The sequence below is a fragment of the Caretta caretta genome, chromosome 4 (genome assembly GCF_965140235.1).
Source record: "Caretta caretta isolate rCarCar2 chromosome 4, rCarCar1.hap1, whole genome shotgun sequence".
In the NCBI taxonomy this organism is placed as follows: domain Eukaryota; kingdom Metazoa; phylum Chordata; order Testudines; family Cheloniidae; genus Caretta; species Caretta caretta.
Genome location: NC_134209.1, coordinates 51,322,820 through 51,349,808, shown reverse-complemented (window position 1 = coordinate 51,349,808; position 26,989 = coordinate 51,322,820). Strand labels below are relative to the sequence as shown.

Below are 26,989 nucleotides of genomic sequence, written 5' to 3'. Positions count from 1 at the left end.
GGTCTAATTCCTATTTAATTTTGCTAAATTCTTGGCCTCAGTGATATCTTGAGGCAATGAGTTACACTAGTTAACTATGAATTGTATCAAGAGCATTTTCTTTTATCAATTTTAAATTTGTTTCTGTTAGCATTTATTTTAAAATTCATTCCATCAGCTAAAGTTTAAGCAGTAGAAAATATACAGAGAAAAATATAACTGGACATATATTATACATTTTGGACTAGCCAGTTAAAATGTCTTACTACATTTTTAGCTATAAGGTGTGTTCTTAATGTTAAGATATATTCTGAATTATATCTGGGAAAGTAATTTAAAAAAAAAGGACTCTAAATTATATAAATAGTATTCAGTAACCAACAATTAAAAAAAAAACCCCCAAACACCTCCCAGGATGAATCGATACATCTGCTAGGCCATTTTCAAGTAAAATGATACCACATTGCCAGAACGCGAACCACAGAATTGCCTCACATATGATAATCCAGCGAGCATATGAATTTGAGAAACCTCATTTAGACTTTCTATAGTGAATCATCTTTTTTTATTTTTAGTTGGGGGTTGCAGAGAGGGTGAATCATCCTATTCTGAAATTATTTCCTGTTTCAGTACATTACAACTTCGCATTCTGTAACATCTTTCGAACACACTGTTGCCTGGTGTTTTAAGAATGAAATAATGCAATTGCAGAGTTAATCAATTCCAGCAACAAAAAGAGAAAAAAAGACAAGTATAGGGAAGGGAGGACATTCTTCTGTCTGAGATTTTTTTAGAAATAGAGACTCAATGAGACAGATATACAGAAAGGCCTTTCCTGAGATGCAGAAGAGAAAACTCTTGCACCAGAAATGGTGAGATTATGAAAGTGCCTGGAGGCAGCCAATATTAGGTGAGCAGAGGTAACTGAAGAACAAAATACATGCAGGATTTTAAAAGCCAGGCAGGCAATTTTGAATTAGTTTCTCAAATGAATAGAGCTAGTGGAGATGTTTAAGCAGGTTGCGAGTAGTGTGGTCATGTTTCTTTTGCAGTAGCGTTCTACAATGTACTAGAGCAGGTGTGGCCAACCTGTGGCTCCTTGCATAGGCGCTGACTCAGATACTGAAGCTACAGATGCTAACTTTCCAATGTGCTGTGGGGTGTTCACTGCTCAACCCCCCTGCTCTGCTCCAGGTCCTGCCACCAATCCACCCGAGCCTGCCATGCCCTCACTCCTCCCCACCAGAGCCTCCTGCACACTGCGAAATAGCTGATTGCAGTGGCCAGAAGGCGTAGGGAGGGAGGGGGAGGAGCTGATTGGCAGGGCTGCCAATGGGCGGGACACACTGGGGGCTGGAGGGGGGTAGCAGATGCGAGGGCTGTTGACATATTACTGTGGCTCTTTGACAATGTTCATTGGTAAATTCTGGCTCCTTCTCAGGCTCAGGTTGGCCACCCCTGTACTAGAGTTAAAAAAGGTGAGAGTTGAAGGAGTGGAAGATGTGGATGAAGATTTCAAAAAAGGTAGAGCTGAGGCGGTGGTTAATATTATAAAGGTATTAATAGGCAGTTTTGGCCTATATGAAGGAAAATACAAATTCAGGATTGGGGTGACAAAATTTACAGAGAGTAGAGACTGACAGAAGGTCTAAGCTTTTAATATTATGTACTGTGGACATAAGATGGACATGTAAGCCCTGGTAATCATGCTCATCACCCCTATCTCAATAGCTGGAGTACTCTAAATGCAAAGCTTTAGAGACAAACGAATTTTGCTCACACTGCTTCATAAAGCTATAAGTAGCATTTGAGGTACAAATGCCCAAGGAGGTACATAATGAAGCCATCAGCTCTAGTCAGGAACTTTACACAAGGTTTACTGAAAGTCAACCAGATTAAAAGTCCCCTTAAATTTTCAGAGATTACGCCTGAAATGAATTTATATCTATTTCTCTCTCTCATGATTTCTCTCACACTCATCGCCTTAGTATCTGTATACCTTACAGTATTTATATCATGAGGAAAAATAGTCAAACACATATTATGGCCACAGGATGTATCAATACATCCACAAGATGTGATTGCTCAGATTTAATGGTTACATCAGCTTGAGAGAAAAATTCATGCAACTAGCAGTTTATCCTTCATTTTGTATACCAGCAAAAATCTAGCAATAAAAGTATACTTTGGAAGTTGGTTTGTTGTCTCTTAGGGTTGTTTGTGTGCTCACGTTGGCCAAATCTCCTTCTCCAACAATGTGATATAGGTGAGAAAACTGAGGTACAGAGAGATGAAAAGACTTGCCTTAGGTCACACAGTTGAGTCACTGGGAGATCCTGGAATGTAAACCAATAAGTAATGATCATAAATAGCATGCAAAAGATGACTACTAAAGCTTTTACAGTTTTTTTTCAGATTCTCTTTATGATGGTTTACTCCTCTGCAATACAATCATTGCACGCTGAACGTACCCAGCGTAGTGCACCACGTGGAGCGGACCAAGGAATCGCCCCGTATTAAATATTAAAAAAAAGTGTTGCTGCCTCCTATGTATGTCAGCTGAGTGCCTACATAAGTAGGCGTCAACATAAGCAGCCTTCAGGGAAAACTGTGATCTCTCACTGGCCACAAGCCACCCTCAGAGTTAATGAATGTAGCAATTAAGTGGGTCTTTGGAGGAAAAATAATAGTCAGAAAATTGAGAGAGTTTAATAGGCAGAGATTTAACACCACTTACTTTTGTCACAGATAATGGCCTGTCAGAAAATAAGTTTCCCTACCCCAGTTACAAGTATCCCCTACTCTTTTTCTGGACAACTATTATTTTTCTTTGTTGAAGAAGAACAGCTATTAGGTAAGCCACAATCCAGTTAGGCCTACTGATTGAAGAGGATCTGCTTCTTGTATATCTGGCTGCCACACACACTAAGGCAGGATGGTCAGTGGATTACAGATATCCAGATGTAATTCAGAATCCTCAAGTAGTGCAATTGCTAAGCTTAATTAGCTGTGGGATCCTATTACAGTCACCCTTTTCTGCCCTGCTACTTCTCTCCTGTTGGTTACTCATTTATTATGTCTTCTCTTAAATTAGTCTGTAAGCGCCTCAGGAAGGAACTATTTTCCTTTGTGTTTATATAATACCAAGCACAATGGGGCCCTGATCCTGCATGAGATCCCTTGGTACTAATGCAATATGTATAATAAACAATACTACATGCATTACATCGTTCTTGGCTTCATGGGTTAGGAGGAAGCTTCACAATGCACTCACATTTTTATTTCTGAAAAAGCAGTTGGGTTTACCATTGCCTGTAAAACATTAAAAAACAAAAACAAAAAATGAACTACTGTTTAAAAAAGTTTGCTTTAAAATAATAATTTAGATTTATAAAACAAATTCAGCATTGTTCTAGGCACCTTTGACGTATGTTAAGACAATTATAGACATCTGTAATTCCAATAAGTAATCCCAACCATCTCCCCAAAGCTATAAAATAATTATCTGATTGGAAACCTTCCACACTTGCAAGAGCCTCCTCACTCTACCCCAAAATATCAACTTTGCCATGCCTCTCCCTCCCTGCAAAAAAGATTACTAGTTTCCCTTTTTTTAAAGGCATATCCTGTTTGTGAGACAGACTGGATTTTGAATTTGAAGACTTCAGCATGTTTGGAGTTTTTCAGCAGAATGAGAAGCTCTTTGTTTTAATTTACTTCCTACTATATCCTCTTGGTTCTGGCATTTCACTGAACGAAGGCTATACGCCTTCACAAATTTCCATTTACGCGGAATTCTACCAGTTTAATCAAAGTGAAACATAAGGTACTGTTATGGTCCTTGTACCTTAAGATTTCCTTACTGATAACCCACAAACAGTTCGTTAACCCATTGCATCATTCAGAAGAATAAACAACCTGGGCTCGGCACACAGGAAGTTAGACAAAAAGGAAATAGAAAATATTAGTTTTAAAATATACACATATATATTTTGACCTATGCACAGTTCAAACTGACATTTCTTCATAGAGAAGACTGTCCCTTGTAAGAAGCTTAAATTATTTGAGGAGAAAATTACTATTTTTTTTAAAAATTATGAACATTTTAATATAAAACATTTTTGCTATGTTTGAATATTGTGGAGACCAAAAATGTAATTGACAGAAAAGACAGTAAGAGTCTTAACAATGGAGTTGCTGGCATCTTCCAAAATAAACAGAGACACACACACAGAGTCTATTGTCCTTACTCCTACAAGTAGCATCTTTCATGCAGCATCTTTCTTAGCCTTCTTTTGGCTTAACAATGAACTTCTTATTTATTTGTACTACATTACAGCCTAGGAGCCCTAATCATGGACCATTGTGCTAGGCACTGTACAAAACAGAACAAAAAGATGGTCCCTTCCCCAAGGAGTTTATCAGTATCAATATAGATGATGACAGACAGATATTGACAGACAGGAGTATGAGTGAATAATGAGACAATATTGGTCAGCAGCAGCAGCAGTCTCAGCACACTAGCTGCCTAACTGCTCTCAAGTTTTATGTAGGCATAACGGCAAAGGAAGGATATGAAGGTGGATAATGAGGTAGCTCTCTGGGAGTTCACAGGGAGTGCCTCCCAAGTGTGGGGGGCTGCATGAGAGAAAGGTGCTTGTTTGAAAATTTAAGAAATGAGTGATGGAGGCTGGCATCATAGGCCTATCAGAGGGGAGCACAGACAGCTTGATAAAGAATGACAGCTAAACGGGGGAGGGGGTTGGCTGCAAATGACCTTGATAGTGAAGACAAAAAGCTTGTTTAATGCAACAGAGAAGGGGAAGCCAGAAGAGGGATTCAAAGAGAGGGGTGATATTGTCAAAATGAAGGGCTAGGAAATGATCTTTGCAGGGCCATTCTGAATGGATGAGTGAGGCACAACTGTGTTTGTCAAAGCCAGAGAAAAAGATATTGCAGTAATCGAGATGTAAGATTGCAAGAGCGTGGACAGGAGTTTTAGCTGTGTGGATGGATAACAAAGGCCATATCTTAGAGAGGTTATGCAGAAAGAATCAGGAAGATTTAGACGTAGCCCAGATGTGAGGATTAGAGAGCAGTCTGAGTAGAAGATGACACCAAGGTTACAGGCCTGAGTAACAGGCAGGATGTTGCTGTTGTTTACAGTGATTGAGAAAAATAAGTAGGTGGGAGGAGTACTTGGAAGGGAAGATTAGGAGCTCTGTTTAAGCCATGTTTAGCTGATGGCTGGAAACCCACAAGGAAATATCAGAAACAGGCCGAGATTTTAGTTTGGCCAGAAGGAGCAAGGTGTGAAAAGCGAGGTAGATCTGTTAGTCATCAGCATAGAGATGGTAGTTGCATATGTGTTTGCAGATGAGATTACCTAGATTTAAGGTGGAGAGAGAGAGAAAGGGAACCAAGACAGAGCCCTATGGAACTCCTATAGAAAGCTGGAGCATGGATGTAGATCCTCCTCCAAAAAACACACGAAGGGGCACTTAGAGAAGTAGGAGGCAAATCAGGAGAGGACAGAGAAGTCAAGGGAGTACCAGATGCTATGGTTGATATATATATCATTATATAAATGATCAGCACATCTGATTGTCAGACATTCCGTGCCTCTGGGAGGTTATTTTGCCTTAGTACTGCTGTTAAGAATTTGGTTGTTTGATGAAATTGGGGATACCCTTGGCTATCTGTTGAAGATGGAAGTGAAAGCCTTATGAAGCACTGTAGTGTGTTGTTAGCAACATGAAGATGGTAAGGAATGCATATGTCTGTCCTCTTAACGTCTCCTTTCCATGCTTTTAAGTTCCCAGGTGGATGGAGTGTGTCCTGCTTCAACCTTACTGTCAAACGTAATTTTTGTCAGGGAAAAGATGAGCTGCATCTACTTGGGAATCAGAGGGAGAAACTGTGCTGCTGACGCCCCACCCCCCATGAAAGTAAGTACACCAAGAGCAACCATCCATGTTCAGCAGGAAAGATGTAAGCAGTCAGCGGGTGAGAACTTCTGTGAAGGAGTCTGAAACACTCCCTGGCATTTCATGGATTTCCACAAATTGGATATTGCCAGGAGTAGCTGCAGGGTGAGCTTACCTGCATTACACCAGCAGGTCTGCCTATAGTTCTCCTCCTTCCCTGCCAGTGCAAAGCATACCCCTCACCTTCAAACCCACCACTATGGGACACCTGTATGTGTGACAGATACCATTTGGATTGAACCCATGACCTCCACAGCTATAAATCATGAGTCTTTACAGATTGTGCTAAAAAGAACTGAGCATGCAAGCTGAGTTATCACAGCCTCATACTCTCTGTGGATGTGGCACAGAGGGGACACAACACACACATTAGCCATTGGGTTACTCAGGCAAAAGGTTTCAGAGGAACAGCCGTGTTAGTCTGTATTCGCAAAAAGAAAAGGAGTACTTGTGGCACCTTAGAGACTAACCAATTTATTTGAGCATGAGCTTTCGTGAGCTACAGCTCACTTCATCAGATGTATACCGTGGAAACTGCAGCAGACTTTATATACACACAGAGAATATGAAACAATACCTCCTCCCACCCCACTGTCCTACCACACAACAGAACCACTAACCCAGGAACTTATCCTTGCAACAAAGCCCGTTGCCAATTGTGCCCACATATCTATTCAGGGGACACCATCACAGGGCCTAATAACATCAGCCACACTATCAGAGGCTCGTTCACCTGCACATCCACCAATGTGATATATGCCATCATGTGCCAGCAATGCCCCTCTGCCATGTACATTGGTCAAACTGGACAGTCTCTACGTAAAAGAATAAATGGACACAAATCAGATGTCAAGAATGATAACATTCATAAACCAGTCGGAGAACACTTCAATCTCTCTGGTCACGCAATCACAGACATGAAGGTCGCTATCTTAAAACAAAAAAACTTCAAATCCAGACTCCAGCGAGAAACTGCTGAATTGGAATTCATTTGCAAATTGGATACTATTAATTTAGGCTTAAATAGAGACTGGGAGTGGCTAAGTCATTATGCAAGGTAGCCTGTTTCCTCTTGTTTTTTCCTACCCCTCCCCCCAGATGTTCTGGTTTAACTTGGATTTAAACTTGGAGAGTGGTCAGTTTAGATGAGCTATTACCAGCAGGAGAGTGAGTTTGTGTGTGTATGGGGGTGGGGGAGATGTGAGAAAACCTGGATCTATGCAGGAAATAGCCCGACTTGATTATGTAAAGAGTTGTCACTTTGGATGGGCTAGCACCAGCAGGAGAGTGAATTTGTGTGGGGGGGTGGAGGGTGAGAAAACCTGGCTTTGTGCTGGAAATGGCCCACCTGTTGATCACTTTAGATAAGCTATTACCAGCAGGACAGTGGGGTGGGAGGAGGTATTGTTTCATATTCTCTGTGTGTATATAAAGTCTGCTGCAGTTTCCACGGTATACATCTGATGAAGTGAGCTGTAGCTCACGAAAGCTCATGCTCAAATAAATTGGTTAGTCTCTAAGGTGCCACAAGTACTCCTTTTCTTCAGGCAAAAGGTGTGGCAAGTGACTCAAACAATAGTTTACAGATTAAAGCAAGTTCTATGCTTAAAATCCTAGGATAAAGTGGGCTTCCCCCCCCTCACTGTGTGAATCATGGACAACCATGTCACCTACCCCACACATTAACCAGGAACAGTTTAAAACCCCAGAGTCTTCAGGTCCCTAGCTCAGGCCCTTACCACTTGAATTACAGGAGTGATCACTATGTCCTTTCTAAACCAGCCCTTAGGGAAGGACTTGGCACATACTTTCCCAGTGGACTACATAACTACAGTAACTCCTTGCTTAACATTACAGTTATGTTCCTGAAAAATGCGACTTTAAGTGAAACGATGTTAAAGCAAATCCAATTTTGTTTGTATATACACACACACTATAAGTTTTATACAAACAATTTAATACTGGTACACAGCGATGATGGTTGTGAAGCTTGGTTGAGGTTGTGAAGTCAGAGGGTAGGATATTTCCCAGGGGATGCCTTACAGCTAAATGATGAACTAGCATGCGGCTAAGCCCTCAAGGGTTAACACGTTGTTAATGTAGCCTCACACTCTACAAGGCAACATGAATGGAGGAAGGGGAGACAGCATGGCACACAGAGACACACACCCTGTGTGTGGGGGCAAGAGAGAGAGAGATGCACATTGCCCCTTTAAGTACGCTTTCCCCACTCTAAGTACACTGCCTTTAAAAAGATCAGAAAGTTGAGATAGCAGCTGCGGCCAGCAAGCTCTCTCCATCCTGAGCCCTGTCCTGTCCCCACCCTGCTCTATATGGAGAAGGGGTAAGCAGGGGGCAGCAATAAGGGGCAGGGGGGACACCCTGACATTAGCCCTCTTCTTCTCTCCTCCCCCTCCTCTTCCCCCCTCCCAGCAAGCTGGAGGCTCCTAGGAGCAGCTCCAAGGCAGTGGGGAGAGGGACAGCTGAACTGCAGGCAACTGATAGCTTGCTGGGCGGCTGCTGCACAGGGAACTTAGGGGAGTGGGGAGCTGATAGGGGGGCTGCCGGTCCACCCTGGTTCCAAGCCCCCATCAGCTAGCTCCAACGGGCTTCTCTTTCTGCAAGCAGTAGACAAAGCAGGCAGCTGCCAGACTAGGGACCGAATGGCTAGGGAGCAGTTCTGCGGAAAAGGACCTAGGGTGACAGTGGACAAGAAGCTGGATATGAGTCAACAGTGTGCCCTTGTTGCCAAGAAGGCCAATGGCATTTTGGGATGTATAAGTAGGGGCGTAGCCAGCAGATCGAGGGACATGATCGTTCCCCTCTATTCGACATTGTTGAGGCCTCATCTGGAGTACTGTGTCCAGTTTTGGGCCCCCCACTACAAGAAGGATGTGGAAAAATTGGAGAGAGTCCAGCGAAGGGCAACAAAAATGATGAGGGGTCTGGAACACATGACTTATGAGGAGAGGCTGAGGGAACTGGGATTGTTTAGTCTGCAGAAGAGAAGAATGAGGGGGTATTTGATAGCTGCTTTCAACTACCTGAAAGGGGGTTCCAAAGAGGATAGTTCTAGACTATTCTCAGTGGTAGAAGATGATAGAACAAGGAGTAATGGTCTCAAGTTGCGGTGGGGGAGGTTTAGGTTGGATATTAGGAAAAACTTTTTCACTAAGAGGGTGGTGAAACACTGGAATGCGTTACTTAGAGAGGTGGTAGAATCTCCTTCCTTAGAAGTTTTTAAGGTCAGGCTTGACAAAGCCCTGGCTGGGATGATTTAATTGGGGATTGGTCCTGCTTTGAGCAGGGGGTTGGACTAGATGACCTCCTGAGGTCCCTTCCAACCCTGCTATTCTATGACATTATAAGGGAGCATTGCACAGCTTTAAACGAGCATGTTCCTTAATTGATCAGCAACCTAATAACGAAACAATGTTAACCGGGACAACTTTAAGTGAGGAGTTACTGTAGTTATTAGTCAGCAGAAGAATATTGGTGATCAGGAATCCTGGATCCCATCCCTGGAAAGGAGTGTGGTTTATTGTGGTTAGAGAGGGGATCATCCAAACTGGTTTAGTCACTCTGAGAGGCAGTGTGGTGCAGTGAATAAGCTTGGGATTCATCATGTTTAGAAACCTGACTTCTGAATTAGCAGTGACATTTCATAAGGCCTATGCTCGCTTATTTAAAAAAAAATTAAAATGGAGGGGTGGGGGGAAGACATTCAGACAGTCTTCCTTTCCTCATTTTCAGGTTGGGATTCATGTCTGTAGTTGATGAGCATAGGGTATTGCCCAGAAATTTGAACTTCTGGTCTCCTCTTTCACAGTTCAGGGAACTTACCCGTAGGCTACTGGGGCATTTGATTAGTCTGTGTCTATACAAGGACACTCAGGAAAGTTCAGTTGATTTCTCTTAAATGTGTGATGTTAATGCATGTAAATTAGAACATTTTTAACCCCATTGTGGAAACTCTCACTGCGGCTTGGTCCATACTTAAAACATACTGGCATAGCTATGTCAGTCAGGAGTGTGAACCCCCCCCGCAGTGGCATAGCTATCCTGACACAACTCCCACTGCAGATACAGCTATGCCAACAGAAGAGTGCTTCTGTCAGCATAGCTAATTCCATTCAGGGAGGTAGTTTTCCTACACCAGCAGAAAAACTCCTCCTGTCAGCATATACCGCATCTACAGTAGGAGGCTCTGGCGACATGGCCTGTGTCTATACTACAACCTTTGGTCGATATAAGTTAGGCCAGCATAAAGTTGCTGCAGTTAGTAGATCACTCATGCAGAGGTACATATTTGGCTTCTTGCGTTGGCTATGCTTGTATTCATCACGAGTGCTTGTGTCCATGCACTGTGTGGTACAACTCACCACTGGCAGCTGCACTGTATTTTGGGAAATTCTGGCAATGCACAATGGGAAAAAACGAGCCATGCAGGGGAGCCTGGCACAAGGGATCAAGTTCCCGTCATGCAACTTTTCCCATTTACAGTGCCATAATTTTCACCCCTTTTTTTAAAAAGCCCACAAACCTACACAGCACTTTTTGCTGTCTGTCATCTGTGACAGAAGCATGGAGCCCATGCAGCTCTGCACTATTGTCATGAATGTTGCAAACACAGGACACATCAGTATTTGCAGAGCTAAAAGAAGAATCACAGAAATGCGGGACATGACACTTTCGTGGAGAACTGATTGCTGTGGGACATAGTGGAAGCACTTCAAGGTTGTGGGTAGCATTCACAGAGCAGCTGTAAATGGTGGAGTACTGCTCCTGGGCTTAAGAAACAAGTGCAGACTGGTGGGATTGCATCATAATATAGATTTGGGATAATGAGCAATGTCTGCAGAACTTTCAGATATGTAAGGCCACGTTTCTGGATCTGAGTGCTGAGCTCATCCCAGCCCTCCAACACGGGGACATCGAGATGAGAGCTGTGCAGCCAGTTGAGAAGCGAGTGGTGATGGCACTCTGGAAGCTTGCAACATCAGCCTGCTACCAGTCAGTGGGAAATCATTTTGGAGCTAGAAAATTAACAACGGGGGTTCAGTGGAGCTACTCACCTCACTTGAGTGCCCCTGCCAGCCAGGCATGTCTGCACCTGCACTCTGTCAACCTTGTTCTGCTTGCAGTGACCCCTGTTGATGGTTAAATTTCTTGAGCAGGTTTTCAGTGACTTGGCCCTCTGCTGAGTCACACACAGGCTGTAGGTGTACAAACAAACAGACTCATTCCAGTATGCAAGTGCAACAGGGCCTCTCACACTGCCCTTTGCAACGTCTTGGTCCCTGTCCCTGTCCCTGGGTTTGGTTCTCAATCAGTCTAACAGGGCCTATTAGATTCGCCTCAGCCCCTCCTGGACTAGCTTCCAACAGTACCTATTCTGAAGCAGTGCCCCAGGACCCCTCCCTGATGACTCTTCACTCCATAGTGAGCCTTCCTGATGCCAGCTCTCCAGCTGAGCCACTAGTTCAGGTCAATCCCCTCCCAGTTCAATTAAACACTGACCCTCTTCAGGGTCTTCTGTCCCCTTCTCTGGGCTTAGGCCACTCTACCTGTGTGTGTGGGGAATGGGGCACCCTATTACTCCAGGTCCCAACTCAGGGACCCTATAAGTAGCAGCCAGTGGCTGCTTCCCTTTAATTACCTGCTGCTTTGTTTTCCTTGAGCACTTCCCCTCTTAGTCCCAGCACCTTCAGCTTCACCCTTACATCAGAGCTGAAGTCTTGCTTAAGATCCAGTCATCAGCTAGGAACAGCATCATTACTCCCCTAGCTCCAGCCAGCTCCTTTTAGATGAGCCTGTTGGGCTCTGATTGGCTGCTTCCCTGCAGCCTCTCTATGCAGTCTGGAGGGCCCACCCCTACTGCTCTTTCCTGGGGTGGAGTGTGGTAGGTTCACAAGGCCTCCAGCAGGGGGCCTCAAAGGTTCTGATACACCCCATCACTGGGGGCCGTTGTCATGCAAGTGTGCAGGGCCATTGATCATCTCCTGCTGTACAGGAATGTGGCTCTCAATATGCAGAACATAGTGGATGGATTTGATGCAATGGGGTTCCTGAACCGTTGTGGGGCAATAGACAGCACACACATCCCTATTTTGGTATCAACCCACCTTGCAACAGAACACATCTTTAAGAATACAGGAGTGTTCAGAAATACAGGAGTGTTCAGAATACAGGAGTGTTCAGAAACCTTCAACATTCATTCCCTACTGGTAGATTGCCAATAGTGATGTTGAAATACTAACAGTGATCCTGGGGGACCCAGCCTTTAACAGTCATCGACAGTGTTGTGCTGGACTGTGCTCTATCTGGCCCTTCAGCTTTGGAGTCTGTTAGGCATGGTCAGCCGGTGACCCAGCCACTGGGGGAGACTAGTCCCCGCCCCTCCCATTGGGCCCAAGACCCTGTCCCTCCCCTCCCTTTCTGCCCCCTTCCCCCGCAGGATCCCAGAGCACTCCCACTGCGGCCTCTGGCCCCAGCACTGGGCAGCCGGGGGGGGGGGGGGGGGGCAAGGCCCCAGCCCTGGGCAGCAGTACCCCGTGCTCTAGGCAGCCAGGCGCCACAGCCAGCCCTTGTGCTCCGGTCGGCTGGGTGGCATGGCTAGGCCCAATGCACTGGGTGGCAGTGTCCCCAGCCCCACTGCTCCGGGTTACTGGGCTGTCCCCAATTCCAGTGCCCTTCCTACGATACCCGCTGTCCATGCTGTTAGGAATTGTGTGGTGTGTGCTGTCTGTCTGGTAAGGCACCCATAAAATTTTTGGTGTTTGCTGTACATTTATAATTATTACACTGTGTTTGTCACTGATCCTCTGAGGTCTGCCACCCTGTACATTAGCAAGTAGTGGGCGCTTTCAGTACTGCTAAGCGTTATGCAGCATGCTTGCTGAAGTAATACATATTAATTCATTTCCAAAACATAGAATTGTATTGCCTACCAAAACCAATGCAAAAAAACTATGTGCAACTGAAAAAACAAATACATTAACTACTTCAGAAGTTTTTATTGTAACAGCACTTAACAAGGGGAAAGGACATTTCTGTCCATTTCAGTCTATTTTGGCTACATATATAACAACTGGGGCTTTCATAGGTCCATGTATGTGAAGCTGTAATTGTCCTGACTGGAGCCCCCTGTGGAGTGGTAAGGATGCTACCCCTGATACCACCTGAAATGTTGGAGGGCGTAGGGAGGTGCTAAAATGGAGTTCTCCCTTGACTGCAAAGGGAAGTGAGCCTGTGATTGTTAGACTTGTATATCAGCAAGAGTCTGCAGCATCTGTGTTTGCTGCCAGAGAAGCCCCATTATGTTCTGGTGCATCTCCCTCTCCTTTTTCTGTTGGGACTCCTGGTCCTTTCACCTGTCCACACTTTCTTTCACCATAGAGCCTGAAATATTAACTCTCCATGCTCTCTGTTCACAATCTGATGCAACACTGGCTTACAGGATTTCATTGAGCATCTCCTCCCGTGTCCTCTTCTTTCTTCTCCTTATTATGGTCAGGCATTTCCCTGGTGCAGAGCGGGGACACTCAAGACCACAACAGCTACAGGTAAAACACAAAGAGGTATCATATTTATATTTAAAACTGAAGGTGAAATTTAAGTTTTAGAACTCCCTTTCCTTGCATCCTTAAAGTTTTAAACAAGACATGCCGATTGGCATTTCAGCTTTGGAGCGCCTCTGTACAGCACTGCTCTCCAGTGCCAGCCCTGGGTATAGCCCATGGGTATAGCCCAGCACGTGCATGTGTGTGTGTGTGGGGGGGGGGGAGCGAGGATGGGGATGGAGGGTGGAATGAGGTGGGAATTCTTCGGCCGCATGAAACAATAAAATTTCAGCACCTATTTCCCTGTGTACAAGTGCAGGGCACTGGCACGAGTACTGGCACTGTTTTCCACAGGTGGTGGAGATTTTAGCTGATATCTTGCTGATGGTAACAAAGGCACAGAGAGCACAGCTGCTGTGGGCATCCCAAAGCTACTCAGACCCATATGCTGCCAGTCTGTTTACTGCTGAAGTCATCTAAGCCCTGGTCTACACTAGGACTTTAGGTCAAATTTAGCAGCGTTAAATCGATGTAAACCTGCACCCGTCCACATGATGAAGCCCTTTATTTCGACTTAAAGGGCTCTTAAAATCGATTTCCTTACTCCACCCCTGACAAGTGGATTAGCGCTTAAATCGACGTTGCCGGCTCGAATTTGGGGTACTGTGGACACAATTCGATGGTATTGGCCTCCGGGAGCTATCCCAGAGTGCTCCATTATGACCGCTCTGGACAGCACTCTCAACTCAGATGCACTGGCCAGGTAGACAGGAAAAGAACCGCGAACTTTTGAATCTCATTTCCTGTTTGGCCAGCATGGAAAGCTGCAGGTGACCATGCAGAGCTCATCAGCACAGGTGACCATGATGGAGTCCCAGAATCGCAAAAGAGCTCCAGCATGGACCGAACGGGAGGTACGGGATCTGATCGCTGTTTGGGGAGAGGAATCCATGCTATCAGAACTCCGTTCCAGTTTTCGAAATGCCAAAACCTTTGTCAAAATCTCCCAGGGCATGAAGGACAGAGGCCATAACAGGGACCCGAAGCAGTGCCGCGTGAAACTGAAGGAGCTGAGGCAAGCCTACCAGAAAACCAGAGAGGCGAACAGCCGCTCTGGGTCAGAGCCCCAAACATGCCGCTTCTATGATGAGCTGCATGCCATTTTAGGGGGTTCAGCCACCACTACCCCAGCCGTGTTGTTTGACTCCTTCAATGGAGATGGAGGCAATACGGAAGCAGGTTTTGGGGACGAAGAAGATGATGAGGAGGAGGAGGTTGTAGATAGCTCACAGCAAGCAAGCGGAGAAACCGGTTTTCCCGACAGCCAGGAACTGTTTCTCACCCTGGACCTAGAGCCAGTACCCCCCGAACCCACCCAAGGCTGCCTCCTGGACCCAGCAGGCGGAGAAGGGACCTCTGGTGAGTGTACCTTTTAAAATACTATACATGGTTTAAAAGCAAGCATGTGAAAGGATTACTTTGCCCTGGCATTTGCGGTTCTCCTAGATGTAGTCCTAAAGCCTTTGCAAAAGGTTTCTGGGGAGGGCAGCCTTATTGCGTCCTTCATGGTAGGACACTTTACCACTCCAGGCCAGTAACACATACTCGGGAATCATTGTAGAACAAAGCATTGCAGTGTATGTTTGCTGGCATTCAAACATCGGTTCTTTATCTCTCTGTGTTATCCTCAGGAGAGTGAGATATAATTCATGGTCACCTGGTTGAAATAGAGTGCTTTTCTTCAGGGGACACTCAGAGGAGCCCATTCCTGCTGGGCTGTTTGCCTGTGGCTAAACAGAAATGTTCCCCGCTGTTAGCCACAGGGAGGGGGGAAGGTTGAGGGGGTAGTCACGCGGTGGGAGGAGGCAAAATGCGACCTTGTAACGAAAGCACATGTGCTATGTATGTAATGTTAACAGCAAGGTTTACCCTGAAAGAGTGTAGCCACTGTTTTATAAAATGTGTCTTTTTAAATACTGCTGTCCCTTTTTTTTTCTCCACCAGCTGCATGTGTTTCAATGATCACAGGATCTTCTCCTTCCCAGAGGCTAGTGAAGCTTAGAAAGAAAAAAAGAAGCAAAGGCAGCTGGAGCACAGACTGCCACTGCAGCCCCTCTGTAACCAACCGCCCTCCTCCCCAAGTTCCATAGCCTCCACACCCAGACGCCCAAGAACGCGGTGGGGGGGCCTCCGGCCAACCAGCCACTCCACCACAGAGGATTGCCCAAAAAAAAGAAGGCTGTCATTCAATAAGTTTTAAAGTTGTAAACTTTTAAAGTGCTGTGCTTAAAGTGCTGTGTGGCATTTTCCTTCCCTCCTCCACCACCCCTCCTGGGCTACCTTGGTAGTCATCCCCCTATTTGTGTGATGAATGAATAAAGAATGCATGAATGTGAAGCAACAATGACTTTATTGCCTCTGCAAGCGGTGATTGAAGGGAGGAGGGGCGGGTGGTTAGCTTACAGGGAAGTAGAGTGAACCAAGGGGCGGGGGGTTTCATCAAGGAGAAACAAACAGAACTTTCACACCGTAGCCTGGCCAGTCATGAAACTGGTTTTCAAAGCTTCTCTGATGCATACCGCGCCCTCCTGTGCTCTTCTAACCGCCCTGGTGTCTGGCTGCGCGTAACCAGCAGCCAGGCGATTTGCCTCAACCTCCCACCCCGCCATAAACGTCTCCCCCTTACTCTCACAGATATTGTGGAGCACACAGCAAGCAGTAATAACAGTGGGAATATTGGTTTAGCTGAGGTTAAGCGAGTCAGTAAACTGCGCCAGCGCGCCTTTAAACATCCAAATGCACATTCTACCACCATTCTGCACTTGCTCAGCCTGTAGTTGAACAGCTCCTGACTACTGTCCAGGCTGCCTGTGTACGGCTTCATGAGCCATGGCATTAAGGGGTAGGCTGGGTCCCCAAGGATACATATAGGCATTTCAACATCCCCAACAGTTATTTTCTGGTCTGGGAATAAAGTCCCTTCCTGCAGCTTTTGAAACAGACCAGAGTTCCTGAAGATGCGAGCATCATGCACCTTTCCCGGCCATCCCACGTTGATGTTGGTGAAACATCCCTTGTGATCCACCAGAGCTTGCAGCACTATCGAAAAGTACCCCTTGCGGTTTATGTACTCGGCGGCTTGGTGCTCCGGTGCCAAGATAGGGATATGGGTTCTGTCTATAGCCCCACCACAGTTAGGGAATCCCATTGCAGCAAAGCCATCCACTGTGACCTGCACATTTCCCAGGGTCACTACCCTTGATATCAGCAGATCTTTGATTACGTGGGCTACTTGCATCACAGCAGCCCCACAGTAGATTTGCCCACTCCAAATTGATTCCCAACTGACCGGTAGCTGTCTGGCGTTGCAAGCTTCCACAGGGCTATCGCCACTCGCTTCTCAACTGTGAGGGCTGCTCTCATCTTGGTATTCATGCGCCTCAGGGCAGGGGAAAGCAAGTCACAAAGTTCCATGAAAGTGCCCTTACGCATGCGAAAGTTTCGCAGCCACTGGGAATCGTCCCAGACCTGCAACACTGTGCGGTCCCACCAGTCTGTGCTTGTTTCCCGAGCCCAGAATCGGCGTTCCACAGCATGAACCTGCCCCATTAGCACCATGATGCATGCATTGGCAGGGCCCATGCTTTCAGAGAAATCTGTGTCCATGTCCTGATCACTCACGTGACCGGGCTGACGTCGCCTCCTCGCCCGGTATCGCTTTGCCAGGTTCCGGTGCTGCATATACTGCTGGATAATGCGTGTGGTGTTTAATGTGCTCCTAATTGCCAAAGTGAGCTGAGCGGCCTCCATGCTTGCCTTGGTATGGCGTCCGCACAGAAAAAAGGCGTGGAACGATTGTCTGCCGTTGCTCTGACGCAGGGAGGGGCGACTGACGACACGGCTTACAGGGTTGGCTTCAGGGAGCTAAAATCAACAAAGGGGGTGTCTTTACATCAAGGAGTATTTCAGGCAGGACTTCACGGAGGGTTCCAATAAGAAATGGTGCACCTAAGTTATCGTTCTTATTGGAACAAGGAGGTTAGCCTGGCCTCTGATTGATACATGGCTAGATTTACCTCGCTGCACCTTCTCTGTGAGTGACTGCAGTGTGACCTAGAGGAATGAGTCCCCTAGACAGGGGAGGAGGCAAATGAGTACAAAACAAATCTGGTCTATTTCTTGTTTTGACCCACTCCATCTATCTTTTACATCTTTGGCTGGCAGCAGACGGTGCAGAAGGACTGCATGCCATCCACATCTCATGGCTGCTCGGCAGAAGATGGTACAGTACGAATGCTAGCCATCCTCATCTCTTGCCCGCCTGGCAGAAGATGGTACAATACGTCTACTAGCAATCCTCATCTCTTGCCTGCCTGGCAGAAGATGGTACAGTACGACTGCTAGCAGTCCGTATCGCCTGCCCGCTCACCATAAGACGGTTCAATAGGACTGACTGCAGGACTAAAGAGAATGACCTGGTCAAGTCACTCCAAATTTAGTCCCTGCGCCCATGTCTGCCCAGGCGCTCCCAGCCGACGTGGCCAGGAGCACCTCGGACATGACGATGACGGCTACCAGTCGTACTGTACCATCTGCTGCCACAAGGCAAGGGGTTGCTGCTACTGTGTAGCAATGCCGTACCGCGTCTGCCAGCACCCAGGAGACATATGGTGACCGTTACCTGAGCGGGCTCCATGCTTGCCGTGGTATGGCGTCTGCACAGGTAACTCAGGAAAAAGGGCGTGAAACGATTGTCTGCCCTTGCTTTCACGGAGGGAGGGAGGGAACGGGGGCCTGACGATATGTACCCAGAACCACCCGCAACAATGTTTTAGCCCCATCAGGCATTGGGATCTCAACCCAGAATTCCAATGGGCAGCGGAGACTGCGGGAACTGTGGGATAGCTACCCACAGTGCAACGCTCCGGAAGTCGACTCTAGCCTCGGTACTGTGGAAGTGCTCTGCCGAGTTAATGCACTTAATGCACTTAGAGCATTTTCTGTGGGGACACACACACTCAAATATATAAAACCGATTTCTAAAAAACCGACTTCTATAAATTCGACCTTATTCCATAGTGTAGACATACCCATAGACTGGGGTGGGAAAGTGTCCTCCTGGGGAGGAGGTATTAACGCTGATACCCCTCGAAACCTTTGGGGAGGATTGCAGAGTACCTCCATGAAAGTTTAACCAAGATCTCTCAGGAGGATTCAAGGGACATCCCTTTGTATGTAAACAAACTGCTCTGCATGGACTCCACCCGTCTATCCTTACTGGGGAATGAAAATCAGACAACAGTTCTACCTCTGTTTGTTGTACCATTACTTCTAGTATGAGTAAAACAGTGAAAAGTCAATATTAATGTCCAGCAAAGTTGGGGTTGAGCGCCATCAGTACATTTAAACACTGTAATGGAAAATGCATTCAAACCCTTACCCGAGGTTCCTTCCTCTGCATCAGGCTTGCATGTGCATGGCTGCCTGGACTGGCTAGACTGCTGCAGAGCCTTGAACAGGTCCTGACTTGCAGCATAGCTGGATCCCTCTCCTTCCCCTGGGTTGCATGTGCTCCACTGTCCTCCTTGCAGTTCATGGCAGGGATCTAAGTCTTGAACTCCTTGGGGATATCCATGGTAGTCTGTGGGATGCTGGTGGGCTCTCTTCCAAGAATGGCATGCAGCTCATTGTAAAAGTGCTAGGTCTGCAGATTGGCACCAGATTGACTGTTGGCCTCCCTGGCCTTCTGGTATGCCTGCCACACTTCCTTCGCTTTCACGCATCACTGCTGTTGATCCCTGTTGTACCCCTTCACCTGCGTCGCTGGTGCAATCTGCTCATAGCTATCTACTTTTCTATGACTGCTCCCTAGCTGTGCCTACACAGCCTCTTCTCCCCACTGGTCAAGGAGAACCAATATTTCCTGTCTACTCCAGGCAGGAGCACATCTGGAGCATGTAGCTAGCATGGTTGCTTGGGTAGTTGCACACAAAAAGGGAGAGATGCTTGATGTGCTTGCCAAGATGGGCAATCCGGAAAAGGTTTTTCAAATATAAGTGTGTGTGTGTTTTTTTTAAAGGGGTGGGGTGGCTTCCAGTCTCTGTGACCACTGGCCAGTGGAGTTAACAATTGTGACCAGAGCGGTGAGTGTTGGGCACTGTGGGACAGCAGCTGGAGGACTGTTAAGATTGACATAGGTCATGCAGTGCCTATACTTGCATAGCTCAATGCTGCTTGGGGAGGTGGTGTTATTGCCTTGCTGTAATGGGGTACTTACATTGATGGGAGACAATTTGAGTGTAGACACACGCACAACTAGATTGATGCAAGGTGACTTATGTTGACCTAACTTTGTAGTGTAGACCAGGCCTCAGTCTCAGGAGTAAAGTGGTTTTAGTTGGCTATAGCTTGAGGGTTAAGCTAAAGTAAACTAAACCCACTTTACTCCTGAGTGATAGCTTCCACTGTGGGTTAAATGTGTTTTAATTTATGTGCATTAACTTCACCCCTTTTATGTGATTTGTCGTAACTTTCCTGAGTGTCCCTGTGTAGACAAGCCATAGTTTCAGTCCCTCTTTTGTGATGTGGCAGTTTTGTCATCAAATTAAAATTTGGTGGGTTTGCTTTGGCACATATTTTCCATTAAGGCTACAAAGTTGTAAAATACCCTATAGTATAGGCAAACACTACTTCTGTGTAAATGATATTCAAGGAATCAACACATGAAGAGCAATAATGAGACCAAAAGACTGATCTCAGAGAGTTCTGAAATTTCTTGCAAAAAACTGAGACAATCCTCTGTGTGAGGGGGAAACACCAAAAGCACTGATATCTGAACCTACATTATTCTTTTTGTATCAATTTTTCATAAAACCACAATGAAAAATTGAAATAGTGCTCAAAGTTTATATTCTGTGGTTTGAGATTTGCCATTTCAATGAGATTTTTTACAAAATAAAGGTTTAGAGTGCCTTGTAAAACTGAATACTGTAATGCAACCTTAACCATGGTGCAAATATTACTGCGCCCTAATAGCCTTAACCTATTATTATATACAGAACAGGCAGCAACATCTATAGTTAAGGTTATCCAACACTTTCCATTGTAAAACACAGTTTTAATTTGCTTATAATTTTGCAAAGTTTTAACTGTTTGGGATAAAATTTTCCATGCTGGATGAATGCTCTTCACAGTCAAATTACATCCCTTAGAGAAAAATCTGGCTGTCTTATTTATATGATGGTGTATTTGAAAGCCTCAATCAAACCTTCCTTACACTATTACCAAAAATACCCTGCTTCTAACTAACACAAGCGCAGCATGTTCTGCAAAAGTTAGCCTGACACTGGGAGTTAAGAACTCCACCACTGACTCACTATGCATGTAACCTTGGGCAAGTCACTTAACCTCTTCGGTAGTCTACATTACAGTTGTGAGTGTACCTCTCAGCTCTACTCAAGCTAGCATGCTAAAATAGCAGTGTGAACATTGCATCATGAGCAGCGACTCAGGCTGGTCACCCAAACTTGGACCCAGGAGATCAGAGGGCTAGCCCAAGCTGCCGCCCCTACTGCAATGGCCACACTGCTATATTAGTGTGTTAGCTCAAATAAAGCTAGCAAAAAATCTGTCTACCCAGGCTGGGAAGCATACGCCCAGACACAATGTAGATATACCCTCTGAGACTTGCTTTTCCCATCTGTAAAGTGGGTATAGCATAATATTGCTTACCTATTTCAGAAGAATGCTGTGAGGATTCAAATTTAACATTTTCTGTTAGACATGTATAATAAGAACTACTTTGTATTGCTATCACTGTTCAAGTGATATACATTGGGTTTGAGTACAAAGCTTTCAGTTAGAGAGGAAGGTTGATACTGTGATGAAAGCACTAAACCAGAGCTCAGGAGATCAATGTTCAGTTCTTGGCTGTACCCAGCCTGCCTTGATCTTTGGCAAATCACTTAATTTCTCTGTTCCCTATCTGTAAAATAGAGATAATACTGTTTCCTTTGACGGTCTTGTCTATTGACATTGTAAATTTGTTGCGGTAGAAAATCTTTGTTACAATGCTTTTGTTGCAATGCCTAGTACCATAGGGGTGGGGGGAGGCTCCAGCCTCAATCAGGGCCTATATGCACTACTATAATAATAAATAATAATTCATTATGGGTCTGCTTTAACATACAATGAAATCAACAGGAGTCTTCCATTGACTTTTGCAGGTTTTGGATCAAACCCCAAAAGCTGCAGGTAATATCCAAGGTGCTCACATAATATGGTTTCATAGATTCCAAGGCCCATAGGGACCACTGTGATCATCTAGTCTGACCTCCTGTCTAACACAGGCTATAGAACTTCCCTTTGAACTAAAGCAGCTCTTTTAGAAAAACATCCAACTTGATTTAAAAGTTGCCAGTGATGGAGAATTCACACTGAAGGGCACTGTAGATATGTCTATAAAAATGCATTGACATAAGAGGTTATTCCTACGATATTTTCTGATTTCCAGTAGTTAGAGCAGAGACTTCTATTTCTGATTTTGTTATTAATTCTCTATTTGACAAAGAGGAAGGACACTTAACCTCTCTGCTTAACCGCCATTCACTTGTCTTAACAAGTTGTATAGTGCTAGTTATCTGCTCTACAATATCGGAGTGAAGTGAGACTTAATTGTAAGGCAATTCCACATATTTCAGTGAGGTACTATAGAAATGGAAGGTGGTATTTTTTCCATTATTTTTTTAAATTAACATATTTTGTCTGTCATTTACAGTAACACCTTGTGAGCTAGAAGGAACAGGCATCAGTTTAGGTATTGTGGGACTGTTCATGAAATATGGCATTGATTTTTTTAAATTATTGGTGGAGGAAGAGAACTGCAGAATTTGTTCTAAAATTTTTCCAGAAATGACCCATCCAGCAGTGAACATGTGTAAGGTAGATACATTTTGCTGGAGATTTTGTTAGACCTATAGGCCAGACCTTCAGCTGTGCTGCAGCAGTTTTGTGCTACTACTGTAATGAAAAGCAGCCCTAAATCTGGCTTACCTACCTACTTGAGGTTTCAAGAGTAAACTTTGGATGGCATAGAACCACTTTAGCAGCTCCTACACTACCGCCTGGGGTGGTTTAGTTGGAGTCCCTATTCCCCATCAATCCTTGGCTGCTAGAAAGACTGCTGGGGACAGCTAAAAGAAGAGTACTTGTGGCACCTTAGAGACTAACAAATTTATTTGAGCATAAGCTTTCGTGAGCTACAGCTCACTTCGTCGGACAGCTAGTAGCCAGTGCAGATTTGAGCAGCCTTTACGAGGACTGAGGAAAGGGATGGGGGGGAAAATGGCATCTTTCCACAGCCTTTCCTCAGAATTGTCCTGAGCACTCCATAGCTTAGGCTCAAAACAGGACCCTCTCTACCTTGTATAGTTCATGACAACCCTACTCTCACTGCAGTACTGAGACCTACGCACATGTGGGTTTATTTTTGGACACACCGTGTTTACCTGACCCTGCTCCCATTTTAAACAATAGCATTTTTTTCTGAGTAGGCTCTGCAGGATCTGGCCTTTTTTATATATGTTCAAGTTATTTTTCTAATGAAGTACATATACCAAAGAAGCAGTAGATGTTTATCTCTGTGTGTCCTTTCCCTAAGGTATTAGCTTAAGAAAATCAGCACTGTATTTTCAAGAACAACTTTTAACTATTTTTTCCAAAGCACAAAGTTATAACAAACACTGATTTTCCAACATGAAGCTAAGGTAAACATTGGCCCCTATAGTTGTGCTGAATATATAACGAGATACTGTTCACCACAGCACATGGTAAGAGCATTTTTTAAAAGTTACATCTATGTTCTGATACTCAGACTTAGCCTTTCTGTAATTCAGTGAAATTGAGATGAGAGAAATAGCCAGAGAGAAGCAGCAGTTGAACTCAGATGTGTAGGAAGTACTTGATTCTGTTTCTTCATGTCAAAATGTCTGAGAGATTACTTTTTTTGAATGTAGATCCTGCTTATACTGATGATACTACTCACAAATCCACTAGAGAGCAGTTAAACCCCACATTTATTGTGGTTTATTTTTGCATCTGTTTCTGTGCCATTCATTGTACTTCTTCCAAATGATTAATAATGTCCCAAATACTTTCTAAGTACAGGGCTGAGCCAATCACTTTTTTACAGTTGCTCTGACTCATACCTATTTATATCATTATTGAGCCATATAGTATTATTTTTTAAGATCTTGGATCACTTTTAATTTGGCATGAATCACTTCATTAGAATGAAAAAAATATGGGCATAATATATAGAACTGACTTTGATGGGGTTTTTGCTTAAGTAACGACTGATAGCCCCAATTTGCGAATACCCCACAATTCCTATTTATAGGCCAAGAGTTGAGGGGTATTGCAAGATCAGGTCCTGATTGAAGAGTAGTCATTATGGGCCTGATCCTCCTTCCACTGACTGGCTTCACTGATCCAAGTTCAGGGCATCTACAATTACATTTAGCACTAGTATTAAACACTATTGAAGAACATTTTACATTTTTTTAGACACCTTTCTGTTGCAAGGTTAGAAGGATTCTGTTTTTTATTGGTATATGGCAGTAAATGTTGATTTCACTGTACACAAACAAAACAATTAAAATATTTCTATTGATAACTGAAATTTACAGATAGGCAAAGTAAGAAAAATGTTGCTTGAGAACTTATTTGAATTTGATTAAAGGATATTTAGTGTGTGTATTTTGACAAGTGATGTTGACCATTTGTATTTTAATGGTTATAAAGCTTTGACTTTTTGAATCTCAACTTCTACTGTCATTAAATAATTATTGGCTGACCCACTATTATCTGACAGACCTCCCCATAATTTCCCACAAAAATGAAAATTTAAACTGATAAAAATCTTTAAAAAAATTATTAAAAATCTAAACAACAAAATCCGTCAAAATTATATATATATAAAAATTCTGCCAAGCCTATCTAAGTTCCCATCCTGTCAGTGGAAATGAATAAAGCTCATTTTTAAAAATAATGTTCATACATTTCAGAAGGAATCCATTTTATTTCATTGTAATGAAAGAGACAATCTGCAATTTATAATAAGATAAATTCTATTTCTTTGATGAAAAGGTATGGTCCAGGAGCTGGAACATAGGAATGGAAGCCAGAAACTCTGGAATTCTACTCTTGGTACTAACACACACTTTCTCTGTGATTCCACCTCTCTGCCTCAGTTTCCAGATATGTAAAATAATTATAAAATTTCAGAGAACATTTTGAGGGTTAAATAGTGAGACAAACAGCTCTATAAAAGTGTTCCATATTATAATCTGGCTATAAAAACTGATTTTGTAGCAACAAAATGGGGATTTGTCTTAAAAGTTACCACTTTGTTAATGACTACTGGAGCCCCACATTATGCCTTCTTCAGCAATCTTCTTCACGAGAAGTTCCATTATAAATTCTGCCTGATCTGACTCAGCAAGGTGAGTTGAACTCCTCTTGCCCTATTTGAGGTGGGTAAATAGTATTCAAATGATACAAGTACCTCAATTCTAAACTTATTCAAACATCTCCACATCAAAATGCCTTCATTGACTTGGACTGAGCTGCACAAGCCTTTTACAAATCCATTGTGAATAGCCTTCAGCCATCTGTCAAGATTAATTTTAAGTTTAAAAAAGTCTCTCCTGTAAGGTTTCACATTTCATTTTGCGACTATAAAAGCAGTTTACCTAATCTCAGGATGGTACACAGCTGCTGGCTTAGGTTCTGCCTCAACAATGGACTTCCTGGGCTAGTAAATTGATTTGGAGGGCCAGTCAAACCAAATAAGAGCCCTCCTTTTGGGATAAACAAAAACTCCCAACCCAAAACCATCTTCAGCCATCCCAAGTTTAAACAATTCCTTCCTTGGCTCTTCCCCTATAGTTGCCAAGTTCTGCACAACTCCATGGGATGTTTATATAAGTAGTTTACAAATACTCAAATTAGTTCATTCAATAATTTTCATACATTCACATAATTGTATATAACCATAAACTTCAGCTTAAGGTCCGTATATCTGGTCCCAAGTAGTACAGGGGGTTGGATCTGGAGCTTTGCAAAACCTAGCAGCTGGGGCTGGCGGGTTGGTGTTGAAGGGTGTCTGGGGAGTAGGTGAGTGTTGGCACGAGGGAGGTGAGGAAGAGCCAGAGCTGCTGTGTTTGTGTGAATGATGTGGGGCTTTCAAGGTGTTGTGGGGGTAGAGGTATCTGGATGGAAGTGTGTGGGGGGGGAGTTCAGTGGCTAAGGGTACAGTTCTGGGAGAGGTGGGGAATCGGAAGCTGGGGACAGCTCCGTTTGCAGAGGTGTCTTGAAAAGAGCTAGGTTTGTGGGAGTGTCCGAGGTAAGGAAAATGCTGGGGGACAGTGGGGTTTGTGGGGTATAGCAAGGCCTTGTGTGCGCTCTGGGGAAATGTTGCGTGGTGGGAACTGGGTGGATGGGAGTGTCTAATAGGGCATGACTGGGGCCCCCTCTCCTCACCTTCTAGTCCCAGTTGCCTGTGCCTTTTAGCAGCTTTTTCCTCACTCATATCCAGCAGAGGAGTATTGAGATAATAGCTGCTTAGTTAGCACATATTACAAGTTACGCACCAAAAAGCTCACCAGTAGTAAACCAAGCTTCTTATACTTTTTTCCTCTCCCATGATGCATTGTTTCCCAGCCTACAATTTCCATGCATCCTTCAGGGAATTACAATTCCCAGAATTCCCTTGTTCTTCACTGAACTGGGGTCAGGCCATGCTTACCCTATTGCCCGCCTTAAAGAGCCAGTACTTGGAGAAGGGATGGGCTGGCCTGCTCTTACAGGAGCAGCACACCCTGTGTCAATGACACTGACAAATCTGTCTTGGTGTTCTGAATTAAGACAAGGTGAGATTCTGGGTAGCTAATGCTTGAGTCATTGATATGCAGGTATATGCTGACTTCTCTTTCTCATACAAAATCACTTGCCCTTCATAACTGAAACAGAGTGGGTAATACCACAGTTATACGTGTGCTCTGGGATTGGTGGAAAGTCAGTGTGGCAAATTGCCGGCACTACTATGCTGGGTCTCGCGCGGTCTCTTCTTGGGGGGGGAAGGGGGCATTCAGGGCACCATTTCTTGCCCCTGAACTAGGGTATTAACTGCCCCATTAGTGTCCTAGAGGAGAGGAGTGGAGAGGAAGGGACCCGGGCCCGCCCTCTATTCTGGGTCTCACCCCAGGGGCCCTAGGGATAGCGGTAAACCACTAGAACTAGCAATTCCTTCCCCTGGGCTACTTCCCTCTCCTGCCCTTCAGCTTGTGGGACTTCATGCCCTCCCTCTGCACAAACCAGGTGTCCCTTTACCTAGGGTCTTGGTCTTCTTAGCCCATCGCAGCACTTCTCCAAACTCTCCTCTGCTTCCCTCCAAATTGATCT

The 26,989-nt window shown here is 44.6% G+C and overlaps 1 long non-coding RNA gene across 1 annotated transcript in view; it reads right to left on the bottom strand.

Moving 5' to 3' along the window:
• Window positions 1–2,247: 2,247 nt before the first annotated feature.
• The window catches only part of LOC142071750 (uncharacterized), a 61,280-nt gene continuing 36,538 nt past the window's right edge, over window positions 2,248–26,989 (bottom strand). Inside the window, exons 4-7 of the long non-coding RNA XR_012667941.1 lie at window positions 13,424–13,525; window positions 11,042–11,182; window positions 3,254–3,291; window positions 2,248–2,315 (exon numbers count right to left, since the gene is read on the bottom strand). This is a non-coding gene — a long non-coding RNA (uncharacterized LOC142071750). The remainder of the gene's footprint in view (window positions 2,316–3,253; window positions 3,292–11,041; window positions 11,183–13,423; window positions 13,526–26,989) is intronic.